The sequence below is a fragment of the Carettochelys insculpta genome, chromosome 15 (genome assembly GCF_033958435.1).
Source record: "Carettochelys insculpta isolate YL-2023 chromosome 15, ASM3395843v1, whole genome shotgun sequence".
Lineage (NCBI taxonomy): Eukaryota > Metazoa > Chordata > Testudines > Carettochelyidae > Carettochelys > Carettochelys insculpta.
The window spans coordinates 27,550,793-27,572,516 of record NC_134151.1 but is presented as its reverse complement, the minus strand read 5'-3'; positions in this window follow the sequence as shown (position 1 = coordinate 27,572,516).

Sequence of the window (21,724 nt, the reverse complement as noted above, 5' to 3'; positions counted from 1 at the left end):
GAGGAGGAGGAGGAGGAGGAGGGGGGCTCCTCCTCTGCAGAATCCGGGCTGCAGATCCTCCTCCTGCCATCCCGGAGCAGCAGCAGGGCCTCTGCCCCCCGGGGATCTTCGGACCGTGGGAGCGGACCGACAGGTAGGTACCCCCCTCTGGTGTACACCCCTGGGCTTGAAGGGCGGGGGTAATAGATATGTGTCCAGGGCCCCCCACATGCTCACATGGCCATGGCCCCAAGGACACCAGGGCCATGGCCCTCACAGCACTGCATCAGCCCCTGCCCCCCTCCACCCCGCACGACAGTGCCATGCCCCATCCCCGGGCCAGGGGGGAGCGGAACCTCGAGGGGCCCCCGGAAGGAGGGGGTGGGACACCCCGCAGCAGCAGCATGTGATGGAGTGAGGGGAGTGCAAAAGGGAGACTCAGGCTACATATGAGTAACAAGAGCCAAATAGCTCCCAGGGGCAAAGGAGGATCCTGGGGCTACAGCTGGCAGGTGACACCTCTGCCTTGAACAAAGAGGAGGGAGGAGCCGAGCTGGCTTGGAATTGGCGGGGGGAGGGCGGGGGCCACAGGTAGAGGCTAGGGGAAGGGAGAGCTGGAAGGCAGCCAGCCTGAGGAGCGGGAAAGCTGCATCCCAGAGGGGCCCCCCTTCGGGTCTTCTCCCCAGGACGGGTTGGAAGGACTGTCTCTTCTGACAGCTGGTGCTGTCACTCCTGGGAGAAACTGGGCATCTGTGGCCTAAGAAACCTCTCCTGCTGTCAGACCCTGTAGGGTGAAGTGAGAGTCGCTCCCACCAGGGGACAGGGTGCAGGGCAGGGGGACCCCTGAACCCCATCCATCACAGCAGCATCTCCCCGGGATGGGGAACCTGCAGCACAGGGCTGGGGGTACAAAGGCCACGGCTCGGGGCCCACACTAACGCCTGTCTCCATTCTTCTGCCCCCCCTCCTCTCCTGTGTCCTGCACCTGCACCATCAGAAGGACCGGAAGAGAGCGCCGGCAAGGCCTCAGTCGTCCCGAAGAGCCCTCCGGGACCCTCGCTCCAGGCCAGCCCCTCGGCTAAGGACCAACCGGACTCACGGCGGGCTAGACGGCGGACCCCGCACCACCACCAGCCGACGGCGACGGACCCCCAGCTGCTGGCCATCCACCGTCGGCAGCTGGAGGTCGCGGAGCAGCAGCTGCAGCTGCAGGAGCGGGCGCTGGCCTGGCGCCAGGAGGCATGGGGGGCCTACATGGAGACTCTTAACCGCTTGATGGACTACCTGGCCGCCCGTGCCGCGCTAGCCGCCGCATCGCCCGCCCTGCCTGCTCCACCAGCCCCACCACCAGCTTCTCTGCCCGTCGCCGTCCCGTCCGCCGTCGCCCCGCCACCCACCGCCGAGGGCCGGAGCGCCGAGGGACCCCTGGAGCCAACTGAGACTCGCCGGCCATCCGGCCCGGCCCGCCCCCAGCCAGCCCCGGACAGGGCTGCGACCGCGGCGGGGCTCCCAGCCGCCCACGCCCAGTGCCGGGCTATAGGGGCGAGGGGCCCGGGACGTGGCCCCCCCCTTGTATATAGTTGGACCCTGTTATTTGTTGCCCCCCATTTGCCCCATCCCCCCCATGTGAATAGTTCTCCCCTTTATCCTCCCTGGTTTTCTTTTTATTATTGAGGACACTTGTTTCTTTGTATTGTTTTATTTCTGTACATATTATTTTTTCCCACATGTTTGTACATAGTTTGTTCTTGGTTCCTATATTTACAGTAAAAAAAAAAAAAAAAAGGTTCGGAAACAAAAAGAAGTTTAAGTTCAGCCACAAGTGCGTGCTGTCATTTGTCCAGGAAAAGTGGGAGGGGGGGTGCGGTGGGGTGCTCCATGGTGTGGGCGTTGGGGCAGGAGTGTGGTGGAGGAAGGGGCGGGCAGTGGGGGGCCTGGGCAGAGTTCACCCCGCGGCCTCATCATTGAAGTGGGCCCGCAGGGCCTCCCGGACCCGGGACCCTTCGGGGTCCACCTGCCGACTGGGGGCAGCAGGTGGCTGGACGTCTGCCCTGCCGGCCTCCGCAGCCCAGCTCTGGAAAAAGGTGTCCCCCTTGCTCTCTACCAAATTGTGCAGGGCGCAGCAGGCACCCACAATCTGGGGGATGTTGTTGGGGCCCGCATCCAGGCGGGTCAGGAGACATCTCCAGCGTCCCTTCAGGCAGCCAAATGAGCGCTCCACCACCTGGCGTGTGTGGTTCAGGCGCTCGTTGAAGCGCTTCTGGCTAGCGGAGAGATGGCCTGTGTATGGGTGCATGAGCCACGGCCGGAGGGGGTAGGCCGCATCTGCGATGACGCAGAAGGGCATGGTGGTGTCCCCCAGAGGGCTCTCCAGCTGGGGGATGTAGGTCCCCACCTCCAGCCAGCGGCACAGGCCCGAGTTCCGGAAAACCCGGGCGTCGTGGGTGCTGCCAGGCCAGCCCACATAAATGTCCTGGAAACGTCCCCGGCTGTCCACCAAGGCCTGGAGGACGACAGAATGGTAGCCTTTGCGATTCAGGTATCATCCTCCACTGTGATGCGGGGCGCGGATGGGGATGTGAGTCCCATCCAGAGCCCCGAAGCAGTTGGGGAAGCCCAGGGTGGCAAAGGCGGCAATGGTGGCATCTGGGTCCCCCAGCTTCACGAGCCTGTGCAGGAGCATGGCGTTGATGGCACGCACAACCTGCAGAGAAAGCACAGGGGACAGCACTAATGAGGGGTGAGCAGGGTGTGCATGGCCCTGCCCTGCCCTGCCCTGCCCTGCCCTGCCCTCCTCTGCCCTCCCCCGCCCTGGCCTCCCCTCCCCTGCCCTCCTGTGCCTGGGCCCCTCTCCCCTGCCCTGCCCTCCCCCCGTGGGTTCTCTTACCTCCATGAGGACAGCCCCGACGGTGGCCTTGCCGACACCAAACTGCTGCCCCACGAATCGGTAGCTGTCGGGAGTGGCCAGCTTCCAGACAGCGATGCCGACCTGTTTCTGCACTGTGAGGGCACGCCGCATGGCAGTGTCCTGGTGCCTGAGTACGGGGGTGAGCCACTGGCACAGCTCCAGAAATGTCTGCCGGCTCATGCGAAAGTTCCTGAGCCAGCAGTCGTCGTCCCACTCCCCAAGCACCAGCCGCTCCCACCAGACGGTGCTGGTGGGGTAGCTCCACAGCCGCCGGCATATGAGGCGGGGGGGGTGGGGTGCTGCAGGGCTGGGGGTTGAGCCCTGCTGCCCTGGGGGCAGCTCCTCCTCCGGTGTACCAAGGAGGTGCTCAGCTGCCTCCCGCATGGCATGGAGCAGGGCAAGCCCTGCTCCTGCCGGGAGGGCTGGGTGGACCTCTGGCGGCTGCTGCTGCTGCTGCTGCTGCTGCGGGTCCATGACTGCGGCGCCCGGGGTCTGTGTGCCTATGGCTCCTCAGACCGCGTGCTGTGCAGGCTGAGTGTGTCTGGGAGGGGCCCTTTAAGGGAGCGGCTAGCTGTTGCCCCGGAAGCGCTAGTCCGCCCTGTGACCCTGTCTGCAGCTGTGCCTGGCATCCCTGTTTCGATGTGTGCTACTTTGGCGTGTAGACGTTCCCTCGCTGTGCCTATTTTGATGTTGGGCTGCGCAACGTCGAAGTTGAACATCGACGTTGCCGGCCCTGGAGGACGTGTAGATGCTATTCATCGAAATAGCCTATTTTGATGTCGCTACTTCAAAATTAGCTACTTCGATGTAGCGTGCACGTGTAGATGTAGCCAATTACAGCTAAATAACAGCACAGAACACGGAAAGCCAGGACGGGTGGCTGTAAAACTTTATAGACTACAGGAAACTTGGCCACACCCACCATAAATGGTCATCTGGCTAACTATAATCATGCTGGGTTATGGATGTTGCTGGATGATGGAGTGCCAGACTACAGAGTTTCAACCTGTACACATTACTTCTTTTTATCTGATGGCCTCACAGCAGTGTACATACACTGAGCGGTCCTCTAACTCTTCCTGGATGTGCTGGTTTAATACCAATTCAGAGCAAAAAGTATTAACAACACTTGCATGTTTTTCAGAACTCACTTTTCCAAGTAATGATCTGTCCTGACCCTGCTTAATTTGTGAGCTATGATGGCATCACAGCATGAAGTGGTATAAATGCAGCCCATTAACTCTAATAAGATGCTCTTAGAGGCTTTTCAATATAGACATGCCTGTAACATTAATCTGCAATCACATGCAGTTGTTTTCATCCCCTAGTGGAAATAGAATAACATTTTGCATTCACAAGTAACAAGCAGTCTTGTGGCACCTTAGAGGCTAACAAATTTATGAGGCCATGAGCTTTTGTGGGTAAAACAAAACAAAAAGAAAAAAGGTTTACCCACAAAAATTCGTACATTTGTTGATCTCTACGGTGCCACAGGATTGCTTGTTATTTGGGAAGCGATAGACTAACATGGCTATCCCTCTGAGACTCAGAATTTTGCATTCATTTTGCCTTTAGTGCATAGAGCTATAGCATGTGATAACACAGCCATGCAAAAGTTTCCCACTTGTGAGATCTTATTCACCTGGGTAGTCGCCATGTTGTGCGTGAATGGGATTTGAAGTTTATGAAGGATAACCAGGAGCAGAGCGACAGACTGGAAACAAAAAGCAACCACAGTTTACAGGAAAGAACACTTGGCATTGGCAAAAGGATAGAATGGTCAAACATCTGAGTTGTTCATGAGATAGCTCTGCAGCCTCTCACTTCGCTCTGCAATATGATGGTGGGACGGTGACTCATGATTATGTAGTCACAGTGGAAGGCAGGATTAATAATACAGGTTGAACTTCTCTAGTCCAGCACTCTCATCTGGCAACATCCATAATCCGGCATGATTTCAGTTAGCTGGTCGTCCACGTATCCTGGGTGTGGCCGAATTTCTCATGGTCCCATAAACTTTGTTTACAGCCACCAGTCCTGGCTCAGTGTTCTGTGCTGTTATTTAGCCGTAATTTACTCCAGCTGTCTTCTAAGAGCCTAGTAAGCAATGGCAGTGTTGGCAATGCTGCTAGACAACTTAGATCTTCTGTGGTCTGCAAATTCTCTCACTCAGCACCAGTCAGGTCCTAAGGGTGCCAGCCTAGAGAGGTTCAACCTGTACTTGTCCATTTGAGTGTATGCCTGACATCATGAAATCTTTCTTCCAGGAGCCCACAGTAGTGGCAGCTTAGAACTGGGAAACTTGACATAACCGATCAAACTCCCAGCAAGTAAAGAAAGTCAGTGAAGGGGATATTTTACACCTGGTTTCTTTTTTTTGCTATTAATTAGGGGAGGAGAGGAATTTCTTCATACTTTTACATGCAGTATTATGGAGATTTTAGGTTTGGTTAAGATGAAATAAAATGATGAGGAAATCTCCTCAAAAATCTGTCATGTCAGATTAAATTGTGTTAAATATTTAAAAAGTAAAGGCCGGAATCACTGGTGTGTCCTTGGTTTATTCTACTGCAAAAGAGCCATAACCCCAGTTTATCAGCTAAGACAGTGTTAATGGCTGATTTCCTATTGTTATGATGGTGAATCTGGCCCTAAATTCTTGACCATCACAACATTTGGGGTTCTCAGTGGTTTTGCCTCCACCTTATCTCATACTATTTGTTGTGAGTCAGTCACCTGAAATTTTAAGTCAATCATTATTTAGAGGCAGAAAAAAAATTACAGGGTAATTTTTCCAGTGAGGCTTTACCCTGCCCTCTGTCCAGGGCCTTTTGCTTATCAGCCATGCAAGCAAGAGTTGGAATTTAAATGCACAAAGTCTTTGTGCACGTGATTTGCATTTGACCACGGAGTTTGCCAATGTCAATTCACAAACAGCGCATTTGCTGCTTCTTGCTGTGAGAGTGATAGGAGCATGGCTTGGCCATTTGCTGCTACCGTCGCGATACAGGAAGCTGGTGGAAGTCGTACACGTTACTGGGGACTACGTCCCACCATTTCCCTGTGGCCAGCCCAATGGCTGAACTCCTTTGGAATTCTCAGCAATGGAAAGGAATGTTGGAGGCACATGGGTTTCATCATGCCATCGTATCTGTCAGGACTCTATGTTGTTTTTTTCTTTCACGCTGCATCTCAGCAACAACCAAACATTAACTGAAACCATTTTGTCAAATATTCACTCATTCTTTATGCTCACTTCACATTCCTATCCCTCCACTTTCAAACAAAAATAAATTCATGTGCCTGTTACATCAGCCAAATATTTCTTTTGAGGATCAGAAGGCTGCTTGATTACATTTTTTCCTAGCACTTCCTCCACTGGATTATAAATTATTTTGTTACAATGAGGACATACTTGGTAGTTTTATGGCTAAAAGGGACTGTTCTCTAAATAGGGAGATGGTTGTCATGGTAACAATGCTAGGAGGCTTAGTACATGCTTAAATTAAGGCATGCAATGAATACTTAGTTGCTTTAGGTGCTTTTTTATTGCCTTGTTTGGAGAACTTCATCATATTTAGTGAAATTCTTCAAGACATCTTGCTGGATTAACCTTCAAGAGAGAACAATAGAAAGGTGACTAAGCTAATGCTTCAAGTCACTAATATGTCATCTTTGGCCTGAGCCATAATCATCTTCAGTGTATAAGGTGGGAGACGTGAGCTGCAGAATAGCAGCTACACTGTAGTGTTATCTGTTCAGCAATACCTGAAATGTTTTCCAGGTCTACTGGCATAACCTTTAACTGACAAGTACTTATTTGGGGAGTTTGAATGAAAGACAAGGGGTAGATTTCCTAAAGCATCCAAGGGAACTTGAATGTCCGTAGGCGCTCGTCTCCAGGGCCAGATTTTATAGCCACTTAAGAGTCTAGTGAGATTTCAGAAGTGTCTATTGCATCTATAGGTGCCTAGATACTAGGGCTATCTGGTGATATTAAAAAATGATCCACAGTTAATTGCACTGTTAAACAATAACAGAATACCATTTATTTAAATATTGTGGATGTTTTCTATATTTTCAGAGATATTGATTTCAGTTAATAAAACACGAAGCATACAGTGCTCACTTTATAACTATTTTTATTTTAATTATTTACAATGTAAAAACAAAAGAAATAGTCTTTCAATTCACAGAGAGTATTTTTCAGTTCACCTAGTATAAGTGCTGCTGTGCAATCTCTGTAGCATGAAAGCTGAACTTACGAATACTACAAAAGCTGCATTCAAAAACAAAATCATACAAAAGTTTAGGGACTACAAGTCAGCTCAGTCCTACTTCTTGTTCAGCCAATTGTGAAGACAGTCATGTTTGTTTACATTTATCAGAGACAATGCTATCTACTTCTTACTTAAAATGTCACTAGGAAGTGAGAATAGGTGTTCGCATGGCATGGTTTTAGCTGGCATTGCAAGGTACTTAGATGCCAGATATGCTAAACATATGTATGCCCCTTCCCACCTCAGCCACCATTCCAGAGGACTTGCTTCCATGCTGATCATGCTTGTTTAAAAAAGGTGTTAATTATGTTTGTGACTGACCTTGGGGGAGAATTCTGTGTCTCTGGCTCTGTTTTACAGGCATTCTGCCATATATTTCATTTTATAGCAATCTTGAACGATGACACAGCACATGTTGTTCACTTTATGGACACTTTCAGTGCAGATTTAACAAAATACAAACAAAGTACCAATGTTAGATTTCTAAAAATAGCTACAGCATTCAACCCAAAGATTAATAATCTGAAGTGCCTTCCAAAACCTATGAGGGGCTAGGTGTGGAGCATGCTTTCAGGGATCTTAAAAGAGCAACGCTCGAACATGGAAACAAGAAAACATGAACCACCAAAAAAAGAAAATCAACCGTCTCCTTAGGGCATTTGACTTAGATGATGAAAATGAACATGTGTCGGTCCACACTGCTTTGCATTGTTATCAAGCAGAAAACCCGTCATCAGCATGGATGAGTGCCATCTGGAATGATGTTCGAACCACAAAGGGATATATGAATCTTCAGCATGTCTGGAATGTAGCTAGTGTCCCAAGATATTTACAATGACACGTGAAGAAGTAGCCAACATTATTTCCTGCAAATGTAAACAAACTTGATTATCTGAACAGTTGGCTGAACAAGTAGGACTGAGTTGACTTGTATGCTCCAAAGTTTTGCGTAGTTTTGCTTTTGAATGCAGCTTTGTAATAAAAACTACAACTAGCAGCGGCACTTTCATGACTGAGATTGCACTACAGTACTTGGTGAATTGAAAAGTACTATTTTTGTTAACCTTTTCACAGTTCAAATATGTGTAATCAAGAATCTGCTATGTATCCGAGAGAATTTGTGCATCTGTCAGACCATCCATCTGTGAGTCTGTTTGTCCAAGAACTCCTCCTAAATGGTAAGAACTAGGACCGCCAAAATTGGTATACAGCTTCCTCTTATTGTAACTTAAAGAAAGGTCAGGATTGGCTGTGCCAAGACAACGCAGTGTGGGTGGAGTGTGATAGTTTTTCATCAAACTGAAAATAAGGGGGTCTATTAGCAGAGACAGCTACACTCCAGAATGACCACAGGGGGAAGCAAGCAAGCACACCCACAACAGCTCCAGGAAGCTAATGAGCAGCCACTGCCTGGGGTGTGTGGTCCTCACGGCCAGGGCAGCAGCTGCTGCCACCCAAACAGTATGTCCCTGCAGCACTAGACCAGCCCCAGGGAGCAGCTTACAGCTGCCTCCACCTGCTGTCCTGAACCCCCCACTCCCTGTCCTGAATCACCTACCTCAGTCTGACTCCTGCACACGCGCACGCGCGCACACACACACACTTTTTAATCATGCATTTTTTAGTTAGTTTTTAGTCATGTGAGTGAACTGTGATTAACATCCCTAATAAATGCCTTCTCAAATATTGGCCTAACTCTCATTGGTGCTTCTGAAAATCCAGGCCACAAGATTCCCCTTCCCCGCAGCCATATTCTGCACAGCATTCAAATGGAGTCACCACAAATGGCTTCCTCAGGAAACTCTTTCATGAAGACAGCACCAGTCAAATGGAAACCAAACTAAAGACCAGATCCTCAGCCAGTGTAAACTGGCACAGCTCCATTGACATTTGTAGAGCTATGCCAAATGACACCAGCTAAAGAGCTGAGTCTAAACAGATAGTCACAGGAATTCTTTCCTTAAGCTGTCATATGTGGGCTCACTGCTAGAGAGAACCCCGCACCAAAAGCCCAAATCCAGTGTCCCCTCTAGTTTTTTCCATCCAGGGGCAGAATACATTTTGTTATGTGCACTAAGGCATGTGCAGACATGCACCACCAGTAGAAACACATGTGGCCTACTCTGAGCACTGTGCTAATCAGCTGGGTGGCACCTGACACTCTCCTGGGCTGCTCACAAAGTGCTCAGCTTGCAGGGAACGCTGCCAAAAATCTTTGAGAAAATTTGCGTAGCAAAGGAGGAAAATCACTGAAGATTCCAAGTAGGATTTCAGACCAGCAGAGATTTCTGAGAAGCAAGTTCACTGACATGTCTATAAACTAAACTTAAGGAATGGAAAAACCAATGTCTGATTTACATACATGCACACAACTTTCAAAAAGTGCATAAAGAGATAGGAGCCCATTTGCAAGAACTATATGCCTCTAGGCTCAGACATATAATGGTATTTAAGCATTGCTGCATTCAGCATTGCATAGCCTAATGGATTTAGGAGCCTATTTCTAAAGGGACTGAGGCACCTAGGAGCCTACATTTTATTGACTCACAAATGGATTTTGACTCAAGTGCCTAAAGCTCTTTTGAAAATGAGATTTGGAATACTAAATCAGTTAGGCATTGTGCAACTTGCAAAGCAGCACCTAAATACCTTTAGAAAGCTGGGCAGAATACTCTGAAATCCATTTACTTTTAATAGGACTTAACATTTAGCAGCCTAAGCGCTACTAAAATTTTTACCCAGGGATTCTCTTATGTATTACTGCAATGGAGTGGGATTTCTGCATATGCACAGGGTTGGCCTCACTCTGCTCCCTTTGAATGATGGAAGATGAGGGCTCAATGGGTATACAAGAATTTGTAATACAACTTGAATTAATTTGTGATAGAGTATGCCAATCAAAACCCTATTCCTTCCTTGAGTTTATTAGACACACTGCTATTGGCTACGTGTTCCCTATTAAATCAGGCAAATACATTTTTAGTGCACTGTACGTGATCTGCGGCTTGCAGCAAGGATGACCCCAGACATATGGAAAAATAATCAAAACAAACAGGCTTTGGTTCTTAAGAGAAGTGACAGTATCCACCAAAAGGACAAATCCACATGGCCTTTCAGTTCCTTTAAAACAATACCAAGATTGCATCATTACCAAGGCCGGGAAAAACAGATTCCTTCAAAAGAAGAATAACTAGGCTAGAAAAGTTTAACATGCACAACAGCCTTCAGGAAACAGTAGCATTTGGCATGTGCTGGGAAATGCTCAAGCCAGCCTTATTTCAAACTCCTTTGTGGCAGCATGAGTGAACGTAAATGAGAGATGGGCTCAAGATGCAAAGTTCAGAAGGGAATCAGTAAGCTCACACTCTTCAGCTTGGATCCAACTACTCGCGGAGACAGAAGCCAGCTACAAAAGTTGGATCTTTCTCAAGATCACCCTCCACTGAAAACACATGAGGAAGTGCTGCAGTGCTGTTCGTAGTCACTGTTAGTAATAGCAAGCACTGTGAGCCTCAACTGCTGTCTTCATTCACTGAAATATTAGAGAAGCTCCGCAGCACCTGGTGAGGAAGCTCTAGAGGGGGGTAACCAGCCACATGTCCTCTCTGCCCCAAGCCATGTTCCCTGTAAGCTGAGCGCTTGGGCGGCTGCCCAGGAGAGATTTGGGTACTGATCGGCAGAGTGCCTAATGTCAGCAGCATGTGTTTCTATTGGTGGTGCATCCACACATGCCTTCCTGCACATAATGTTTATTCTGCCCATAGATGAAAACAATGACGGAACACTGGCCCCAAGCTCCTCCCCTCCACACCCTTTCTCCGCCCTGCCCCTCCCAACCCACCTTTGCACTGCCCCCTCCCGGAAGCACTGTGCCACTTCTGTGAATGCAGGGGCAGTTTCACCCCTCTTCCAGAGGGGGGCTGTGCTGATGGTGAGTGTGGCGGGGAGGAAGACACAGGGTTTTGTGCATGTGACCCCCCCGCGCACCCCGCAAGTGTCACACTTGAGCCAGACACGATGCATAAGGTGTCCACGAGACCCGACGTAAAAATGGAAGCTCTAACAATTCTTCCCTTCCTGAGAATTACAACCAGTATATGTAGCGGACCTGGTTTTGAAGCACAGATTTCAGCTAGGCATTGATTTAATTTGGGCTTGTAACACCCTCCCCCACTAGGACAGGGCAAGAAAAAGAATAAATCATCACTCAAGTGCTAATAGGCCTCCAGTGGCCTTCCCACAGGCCTCTCTCTGCCCACCAAAGGAGGTACTAGTTCTACTATGACTGACACAATCGACTACCTCAGCACAGAGCACCATGGGATACATCCTGGACAGGCACAGGCGCAAATGGAAAGGACGCAGCATTGGGTGTAGAGCTTTACAACTGAGATACTCTTACTCAGGTGTCACCTGGGTGACCTGTGGAATGACAACAGAGGTGTATGCCTCTCAGGCCCACAGCTCCAGGCAGCTGGTGAAGGATGCCTTAGTGCACCGAAATTAAACCGTTTGTCTCCTCCTTGCTCCATCTCCACATCCCACCAGTAGTTTAGATCTGAGTGAGCAAACTTTTTACATCAGCCCTCCCACTTTTCATCCCTGCAATTAGCAGCCCCCGCCCCCCCCGAACCCCAACCTGTTTAATGCAAACATTCCTGGCCAGTGGTGCAGCCTGGGACACTGATTCCTGCAGGTCCGATTCACCAGGAATGTTGATCCTCAGCCAATGGATTTCAAAATAACTAAAGACACACAAACTAACTCCTCTCTGCCTGCCATACCACACAGGTTCACAAGATTGCATGGTTTTTTGGAGCCTCAACAGCTTGTGTCTCTAACTTGATTACCACACTCAAATGTTACCACACCTGCTGCACCAAGCAAAACAATACGCTGTCCCGTATCCCGACAATATTCTTATGAAGCATCAAATTTGATCTTCATTTTATTTGCGTTACTTTCCAGGGTGGCACTAAATTTGACAGCTGCTAAACTCATTTGCCTACAGTTCTACAAAAAAAAAAAAAGGCCATCACACAGGGCCAAATCCTTTCATTTCTTAATATAGGTACAAGGCGTTGCCTCCCACATGTCAAATGTAACAGGCTGGGCTAGAAACCTACAAAGCCCATGCTGCCTGTTTGACAGAGGAAAGGGCCAACAGATGCATTAATTAACTTTGAAGGGCTGCAAAGTTAGCATGCAAAGCAGGTGGTTCCCGTCACCATTCCTGCTCCTGCAGCTGCGTGTGGGACTCTGCCACGCACCACTCCAGCTCTGCTCCGTCAGGACAGAGCTGGGCAAGCAGCCCTTGCTGCCCTGGTCAGTAATAGAGAGCATGTCAGCACCACAAGCGGCAGTGCAGGCTGGGCCCTGGGGTGAAGCAAAGGGCACCAAGGCTGGAGATGGAGAGCAGCAGCCCCTCCCCCCCAAAGTGAGCGCCACCCTCTTGAGCAGTCATGAGTGAGCCTTCAGCTTCCTGAAGTGAGACTCTAAAGAGGCTGGAGAGAGGCTGTTCTCAGTAGTGAGGGATGGCAGAACAAGGAGCAATGGTCTCAAGCTTCAGAGCAGGAGGTGAAGGTTGGATATTAGGAAAAAGGTGTGAAGCACTGGAATGTGTTACCCAGGGAGGTGGTGGAATCTCCACCCCTAGAGGTTTTTAAGCCTCGGCTTGACAAAGTCCTGGCTGGGATGATTTTGTTGGGGCTGATCCTGTTTTAGGCAGGGAGCTGGCCTCAATGACCTCCTGAGATCCCCTCCAGCCCTTGGATTCTACAAACTGGGGCCAGGAAGAGTGGTGCAGTGTCTCTCTCTGAGGGGCTGCTGGTACCAGGGGAGGCTTTACTGTCCTTCATGGACAACATGGGCTGGTTCCTACGGAAGCTCTCGGGGCCACTCATCCTGCTGGTGTGCCTTGGCATCAGCTACTTTCCTACTCTTTCAAATCAAAACTTAGTTCTGGAGCAAGTAATGAGAGAGACCTGGTCTGAGCGAAACGTTTTTCTCTTAAATTGCCATTCATTGCCTATCCCCTGGTGGCAGCATTAGTGCAAATAATGTACTGCACATCAACCGGGTGCAGCAGAAGCAGGGGAGGGGGGGGAGGCCAGTTACACTGCACCCCTCCTTTTGAAATTTCATTCTCCTCACTTTGTGCATCCCTGGATTCAACACAGGTAAGCAATTGCGTCCCAGGTATAACCGCTCAATTATCTGGCTCCCCCTAGTGGACTCAAGTTGCAACTGCACCAAAACAAAAAAGCACTCATGTAGCACTTTATAAGACAAACAGAATAATTTATTAGGTGATGAGCTTTCGTGGGACAGACCCACTTCTTCAGAGCTACATGACTGCTTTTTTGTTTTGATGGAGTACAGACTAACACGGCTATCTCTCTGTCACTATGCAATTGCACCAGTTATACAAATGCCTTATTACAATGCTTGTCTAGGTGTGTTGCCTAATGGATCCACAAGAAAGTTCCCTCTAACTTTTTCCATCTTTGTACGGAGTAAGTTTTGCTATGTGCACCAAGGCATGTACAGATGTGCACCACCAGTAGAAACACAGGCTGCCAGCTGTGAGGGCTCTGCTAATCAACTGGGCAGCATTTGAATCTCTCCTGAGTGGCTGCCCAAGTGCCCAGCTTGCAGGGAACCCTCATGCACACAACCCAAGTGTTTGTGCAGGTAAACGAGACTGGCAATCGTGCTTAAAAGTCAGACATCTAGTAGGAAAACAAGGGCTCTGAATGAAACTAACATTGCTCAAGGGAGGACAAACTGCTCAGCTAAAGGTAGTACTTGTCAGGAGTACAAAGGGAAAGTAGTAAGCTGCAGCTGGCACAATTTGACAGAGAAATGCAGCTCACTGGGATCGAAGTTAGGGCAAATGCATATTGGGGTGTGTCTGCTGGAGTGCCCCTCGCCCTTGTGATAAAGCTCAGCAAAGCCGGTCAGACACAACCAAGATCTCAGTGGGCTGTGTTTGGTCTCTGGGCAGCATTTGGACCCACCCCTTAATTTGGATCTTCATGGAAAAAAACGTGGGCTATGGTTTTTGCAATGGACATACTTTTTCCTCAATGACCAATTGTTAAGCCAAGTGCAGCAGTTTTGATGGGCACAAGCCAAGCCAAACTATTCTAGAATGCTACTCCTCAATGACAAGATGCAATGGCTGTAACAAAGCATCAATCAGGCAAGGCTTTACACACAAGTCCTGGCTTCTGGCCCATACTCAGCGTGCCAAGAGAGATGCAAGTTGGCTGCATTTTAAAAATATATTTTTCACTTGCAAATCAGTGTGTTGGGAAGAAGCATAATTTATTGCAGGAAGAGACTGCTCTCAGATCAGTTGGGCTCTTTAAAACAAGTTGATAACAAAAATAGCCACAGAGCAGTTAGAAAGTGAGCCAATTGTCATAAAGGCATCGAACTTCACCATCAGACACTTTTCCTCACATCATAGAACACTATCTGTAGCACTTTTGCTAAAACACATTTCATCCCCTAGCTGCAGGTTTCTACAGCTCATAAACAAGAAAGGATCTTTACCACTCTTAAACTACTTCACAATTTACAAAACTTCCATGACATTCCAGGACAGATCACAGGACCCTCATTCAGAACAGTGAACAGTAACTTAGGCTTGATCTATACTAGAGAGTTAAATCAATTGCAGACCCACAATCCTAGCTATGGCAATTGCATAGCTATAATCGACTTACCTGCAATCGACTCACCTGGCCATCCTCACCAAGGAAGGTCGATGGGAGAGTTTGCAATTCAAAACCTGGCCGTTCCTAAGCATTACATATAGCTAGAAACAAAGGCAATTGGTGAGTTATTCAGTTGGTAGCAGAAGAGGCTGGCGAACAAATCTCTCATGTAGAGATATTTACAGAGCAGACTCACCAAGATTGTACATATCAGGACGCTAGAGGAGAATGGCCATGTGTTAACACTGAACTTATTGGCTTACTATTGTTTTGAAAAGCTTATAATGAAATTCATTGCAAATCAGTGCATTGTTGAGATGAGTCTGAGGTCACAGACTTTAAATCATATCCGGGTTTCAAGATGGGCCCTGTCTCTGTTGCTGCTTTTTATTTCTTTCTTCCTGTGTAGTGGAGTGTGTTAAATATTACACAACTCATAGGTCAAGAAATATGAACCCAAATTCTGTTCCCCTGGAAAAGTGCCAATGACTCCTTGTGACCTGGGCAGGGTTTGACCCATGATATTAACTTTTCAGTGTTAGACAAATTAAAATATTAAAAAATATTAACTCACTTCCAATGGATTATTAAAAAAAAAAAAGCCTTGAAGAGCAGAGCTTCAGGGAATAGAGTAATTCATGGAGGAAGCAAAAGACCACTGAATGCCAAGTTCCTCTTCTCTGTCGCACATCAAGCCTCTGCAAAGACTGTATCGCTGTGCAGGGAGAGAAACTGACAAATTCCCACTGACAATTCCTGAAGATGGCACCTCATGGTTTAATAAAAGCTCTTTTATTAAGTCTTGATTTTTTCCTCCAAAAAATCATTTTCTTTATGCTTCTACTTTTTAAGTAAAAAGGGTAATGAACAGCGTCTAATGGCACTCTGGAGGAATTAGTATGTGGCACTGCCATATCAATCTACCAAAATAGAATTACTGAGCTCCTAGAAATTCATGACAATGAAACGTGTGGTTTTCAGTAACTTAGTTAATACCTATTATGCTGAAAAAACAGCATGTGCATTAGGAAAAATGCATAAGAGACCATTGTGTGATTGCGTGCTATCAGCCAGCTTGTTCCTTTCTAGAACTGGACTGAAAGAGTTTAAGAAAAAAAAAAACCTTCTCTCCTAGAGTTCTCTGCCTGTGAAGGCACAGCAGCCTGTTCCACTGCCACTGTCACTCAGCAAGCTCCAGAGTTCTTATTCTTTTTCATTTCTTGCACCAAGGTTTACTCTCCGATTGCTTTACGCTTCACTGCATTTCAAATCTCCCATTCAGTACAGAAAGCTTCCTCTCATGCACCACTTCCTAAATATAGACGCTCGCTTATGTACTGCATTGTCAGTAAATATTAATAAATGAGAGAGTTGCCAGAACACAGTTAAAACCTACTTGCAATACTGGATTAGCCCGTAAGGTGGCCTCCCACAGGAAAGCTGCCCTGGGAACTGCAAAAAGGGTTGTAAAAGGGAAAGTTTATGAGAAATATTTACAGCATTTGTCTGTGGAAAAGGAAGGAGAGCGAAAGGGTGGGGATACAGCACCTCAGCTAGTAATCTGGAAAAGAAGTGTGATCTACATGGCCCTTTATTTCTACTCCTGCCTTGGTAGCATCACACTCTTTACCAATGGCCCTGTCTGACTGTCCTGTCACATTGACATTGATAGGAACTCAGTTGGACTTAGAACTGAAGGATTTGGCTCCCTAGGTTCTAACTTGTCCTCGGGAGAAAGGACCCTCCCTCACAATTGGAAAGGAAGGAGCACTGCCTCCAGGCTACATTTCTTCTTAAAGTTTGAATCTGGTACACATGGGGAGAAGGGAAGTGAGCTGGGTTCCTCTGAGTGGAAGGGAAGCTGGCTGGGTATGATAGGAATAGGTGGCAGCATTCCCACCTTTCTCCTGGGAGCAGAGGCTCATCAAAAGAGCAAATCCTTAACTGGGCAGTACAGGGCAGTCCCAGCAGCCCTGAGTTCTACATACTGTCTTCCAGCAGGATCTCCGTGCAGACCCTTGGTGGGTTGTGTCTTGGCTCGCCCCTGCCGCCTAAGATCGCTAACCACCATGGAACCTCTCTTATATGCATCCCAGAAAGGAGAAGGGAAACACACCCACATGCCAGGATCTTTATTGCCTGGCTTCACACTCAGCATGAGAAGAGGGCTACAGAAGGATCTCTCAGTCACATAGCAAGGGTCAGTATTCTCTGCCTTTGGTGGCTTCTGTCGCAGAGCATGGAGATCAAGCAGGCCTGGCAGCTGAGAGGGGTGGAAGGAGAGGCGCTACTGTAAAACAGCTGTTCAGTGGCTTACGGGGATAGAACTGCTGCCTTTACCCTAACAGAGTTCCTTGTTCAGTGTTAGAAGAGAGAGATTCTACCTTTGCACTTGACACGCTGCTCCTTCTGTCTCCACCTTGTCATGTTCTCCGTGTAGGTTGCTGCACAGCAATGGTGCCAGAGCCTCTCCAATGACTGAGTGGGGGATCCTGGGGCCCAGGTTAGCTAAAGGGTGATGGAGGGTAGAAACCTGTTAGCACAAACTTCCCAACCCATCTCAGCCTCCATTTCTTTTAATGCCAGGCATCTCTGGAAACAATGTTAGACTTCACTTACTTGCTAAATCAGTCCTATTTTTACAGCACCATTTAACTGCTTCCTCAGGAAATTTCACAGACCACACTGGCAGGCGAATGATTTCAAGCAGAAAATATCTCGTCAGGAAGCTTAAAAAGGAAAGATGGGCGGTAATTGTATCTCTTTTGAGTTCATAGGATTGTGAAAGGCAAAACATAAGCTAAAGTGTTCACTGAAGATATTATAATGGCAGATAATGGCTTAATTAATGCAATCAGCCAGCATTCTAAAGGTATTTTCACTCTAATTTGAAATCTGAAAACTAACATCCCACTGTTATATTTTGTAACACATGATCACAATAGTCTAGTCATCACATGGTATATACAGTCCCCACAACCATTTCACTTAGATGAGGGCAATTAAATATTCCGATCAGTTTCCCATTTATTAAATAAACAAAAATTCAGTGCAAACCTGGTTTTACAAATCAATTACTGGAAATGATACATTTGTTAGTGGGACAGAAACATTGTCCCGGGTACAAGGCAAGGTTCTGAGTGTAGGGTTTGCAGATGTGCTAGTGAGGAACAGGTTCTGTGTGAAATAACACAGCTGTCAGGTCAGGTCTACACTAGACCTGAAAGTCAGTCCTAGATATGCAGTTCCAGCTATGATCATGGCATAGCTGGAATCAACTTATCTAGGACTGACATTTGGCCATCCTCACAGTGTGAGGTCAACAGGAGAAACTCCTCCCACCTTCCTCCCTTACTCCTCACGATAATGAGGAGAACAGGAGTCAACCATCAAGCCCTGATAGTTCAATTTCACACATCCCCACTAGGTGCACAAAATTGAACCCCAGAAGTTCGACCTTGACCAAGTCGATCTCCCAGTAGGCATAGACATGCCCTTAGTTTTGCAAAGCATCTGGATGCAGTTTTTTTAAACTATGTTTTTCTTAGCCAAATCCCTGCTGATGCAAGGTGCCTGATTTACTTAGCTATATACCAATTAATACATGGGTCCAAAACCCCACAAGTCTTTAGACGCCTATGTGCCTTTGAAGATTTGAGCCACAGCACCCGTAGCTTAATTTTATTCCCTTTGAAGTCGCTTAGGTAGTTATTCCACTCCATTGCTACAGCATCCGAATCCCTCACCGATTTTCATGTTTTTCTCCTCACCTGCTAAAGAAAAGGCATGTCCTTGATAATGGAACTGAAAGCTTCTTCACCCTGCCTTATATATGTGCCTTGCAGGCACTGTCTAGCTTCATAGAAGAAAAGTGCATTTAATAGTCCTGAGTCATCACAACTTCCTCAATGGTCATCTTAGGGCAGGGCTACACTCCAATGGAAAGTCAAATTAAGATACACAGTTCCAGCTTTGTTAATTACACAGCTGGAGTCAATGTACCTTAATTTAGGCTTCCATGCCACTTCCACTAAGGGAGGACAATGGGAGGGAATGCTCCCATCAACTTCCCTTACTCCTAACAAGTGGCAGATGTACTGGCGCTGATGTGGGTGCCCTGTAAGTTCGATTTAGCAGGTCCCTATCAGGCACGTAAAATCAAACTTTGAAAGATTGACTGCAGCAGCATTGGTCTTTCTGAAGCGTAGATGTGGCCTCTCTGTAATGCAATGTTAGTGATTATTTGTGTAGCATGTCATATAGGCAATGAAGGATTCATCTGTCTTGATGCTATCCGGGCCCATATGATTAAGAAAGACACTCTGTCAGTGCAAGTAGTGATTTGGTCAGCAGGAATTGGGTTGCAACCATAAATCATTTGCGGTAATGCACATACAGGAAGAGATCATAAAAAAAGCCACTAGATAGTGGCAGACACAGTTATTACAAACAACCTCAGCTGGATTTGAATGTGTATCTAGAAGACAGTAGATCCACATTGTACCAATTAAACCTCTTTAGTCAGGCTCCCTTGGGACTGGATCGGTGCCAAATCAGAGAATTTGCCAAACCTCGAGTGGTCAATATCATCTAGCAACATTAGCAACATTTCCGCTGCTTACTGGGCTCTTAGAAGACATTACGCCATATCTACGCCAGCGGGTTTTGTCGACAAAACCCACAGAGTGTCCACACTAAAAATACACTTTTGCAAGAGCTTGGCACTTTTGCCCATAGCCTTCTTGCCTCTCCCCCATGAGGCATAACACCTTTCTTGACAGACTCTGTCATCAAAAAAGCCATGTGGACACTCTGGGGGGTCCCCTATCAACAGACAGGGCTTCTGGGTCACTGGGCAGCCCTTCTGCTGAGCTTCCAGTTGGCCGTTCTGTCAGGAGAGCAGCCAGGCAGTCTGGCCGCTCACTGTTGGCAGAGCAATCCACTTTCGTGTGTGACCACAATCTGTTGACAGTTTTGCTGGCAGATATCTTCTGACAGTAACATCTGTCGACAGATCACTGTAGTGTTAGCATAGCCTTAGAGGTAAATTACAGCTATATAACAGCACAGAACACTGAGGGCCAGAACTGGTGGCTTTAAACAAACTTTATGGGACCCTGGGAAACATGGTCTTACCCATGATAATTGTGCATCCAGCTAACTAAACGCATGACAGACCAAGGATCAGAGAGTGCCGGACTAGAGAGGCACAACCTCTATTATTAAAACCCAGAGTCATGAAGCCCTGATCACAAGTGTGTTTGAACAGACAACATAAACATTTAAACCTATTCCCAAAGCGTTTACAGCTCTGTACCTAGACAGGCTTCTCAATACAGCTACTTGGCTCTTCCGCTGAATTTTTTAAAATCTGAATTTACATTATGCTTTAGAAAGTATTTCTCCATCACGTGCTTTTCTAGCTTAAAAAAGCTTACAGCTCATCTAAAGCATGCAACATTTCTCTTTGTCCTTTTGACAGATTTCTCAGATCAGGTCTAGCAATTTTGGTTCTGCCTATTGGACCCAAGACCCAATTTACAGAACTTTTTTGTTTTTTAATATATATAAATCGAGCTTTGACTGGAGACAAGGGCTTGGTATCTTTCCTACTTTTATGCCACATTATAGTTTCTTTTGCTTTCCTTACCTCAGACCTAAAAAGGAAAAGGAGAGCTAATTAAAAAGTAAGTCTTAGTTTTCTTTACCACTAGCATGTGGCTATTTATATGTACTTGAAACAATAGCTGACCTTGGACTCCTGTGAACATTTGGATACCACTGTGTTTTCATTGTCCTGGAGGAGTATTCCCACCCAAATACACAGGGCTGCCTTCACTTGCCAGTGCTGCCAAGGCACTGAATCAAGGGTGGGGACATCACAGGAGAATATAAACAGTTTATAAGGAAGGGAAGACACTCCACAGCTCAAGTGATGCTGGGCTTCTGAGATAAGCAGAGATGGGTTTCTTCCCCCCATCCCCCCAGCACGGTGTGGATGGAAAACATCTGAGTCTGTAAATCAATATTTGGTTTCAGTATTTTTCCCGTGATCTGCGGTTGCTCCTAAGACGTGTGAAAGCAAATTGCTGTGCCCTGCTGGCTTGCTCTGCCCTGCTGGCTCGGGGCCTTCCCCGGCGTCAGACATTCCATTTTATACTTTTGGTTACCAAAGGCAACGGGACTAAAAGACACACAGGGGGCAAACCAGGCCAACTGATGGGGGCAGGATGGCACAAAGAGAGCAGTTGCCCTGGGGCCTAGTGATTCAAAGGGGCCGGGGGCTCCTGGTTGCCGCTGCTGCTTTTACTGTGTCAGCAGCAGTGGCTGGAAGCCCCAGGCTCTTTAAGTCACTGGTGGAGCCCTGGGCCACGCTCGTCTTGTGGCTCTGAGGGCTGGTGGGGGAGGGGAAGTGCCGCACTGCAGGTGGCACAGAGTAGGCTGCTCCTACTCGCACCCTCTTCTGCCTGAGGCCCCATCCCTTCTGTGAGCACAGAGCCACTCCCTGCACCTTTCCCAGGGTCCCACAGAGGCTGCTGGCTCCCCTGGTGAGAACGTTCCAGTAGTGGCCTAACTCTGCTCCCCGTGAAGCCTATGGGAAGTTTCACTCTGCTGGTGCAAATTGCCCTTGCTTCCACAGTCACCTGAGGCTGGGTCTATACTGGACATAGAAAGTCGACCGCAGATACACAGTTTTAGCTACACCAATTGCATAGCTAATATTGACGTATCTGAGCTCGGCTAACTTGCCTGTGTTTACAGGAGAAGGTCAACTGGAGAGTTTCTCCCTTCGACCTCCCTGACTCCTCGAGTGCAGGGGTCAACTGTGAGCC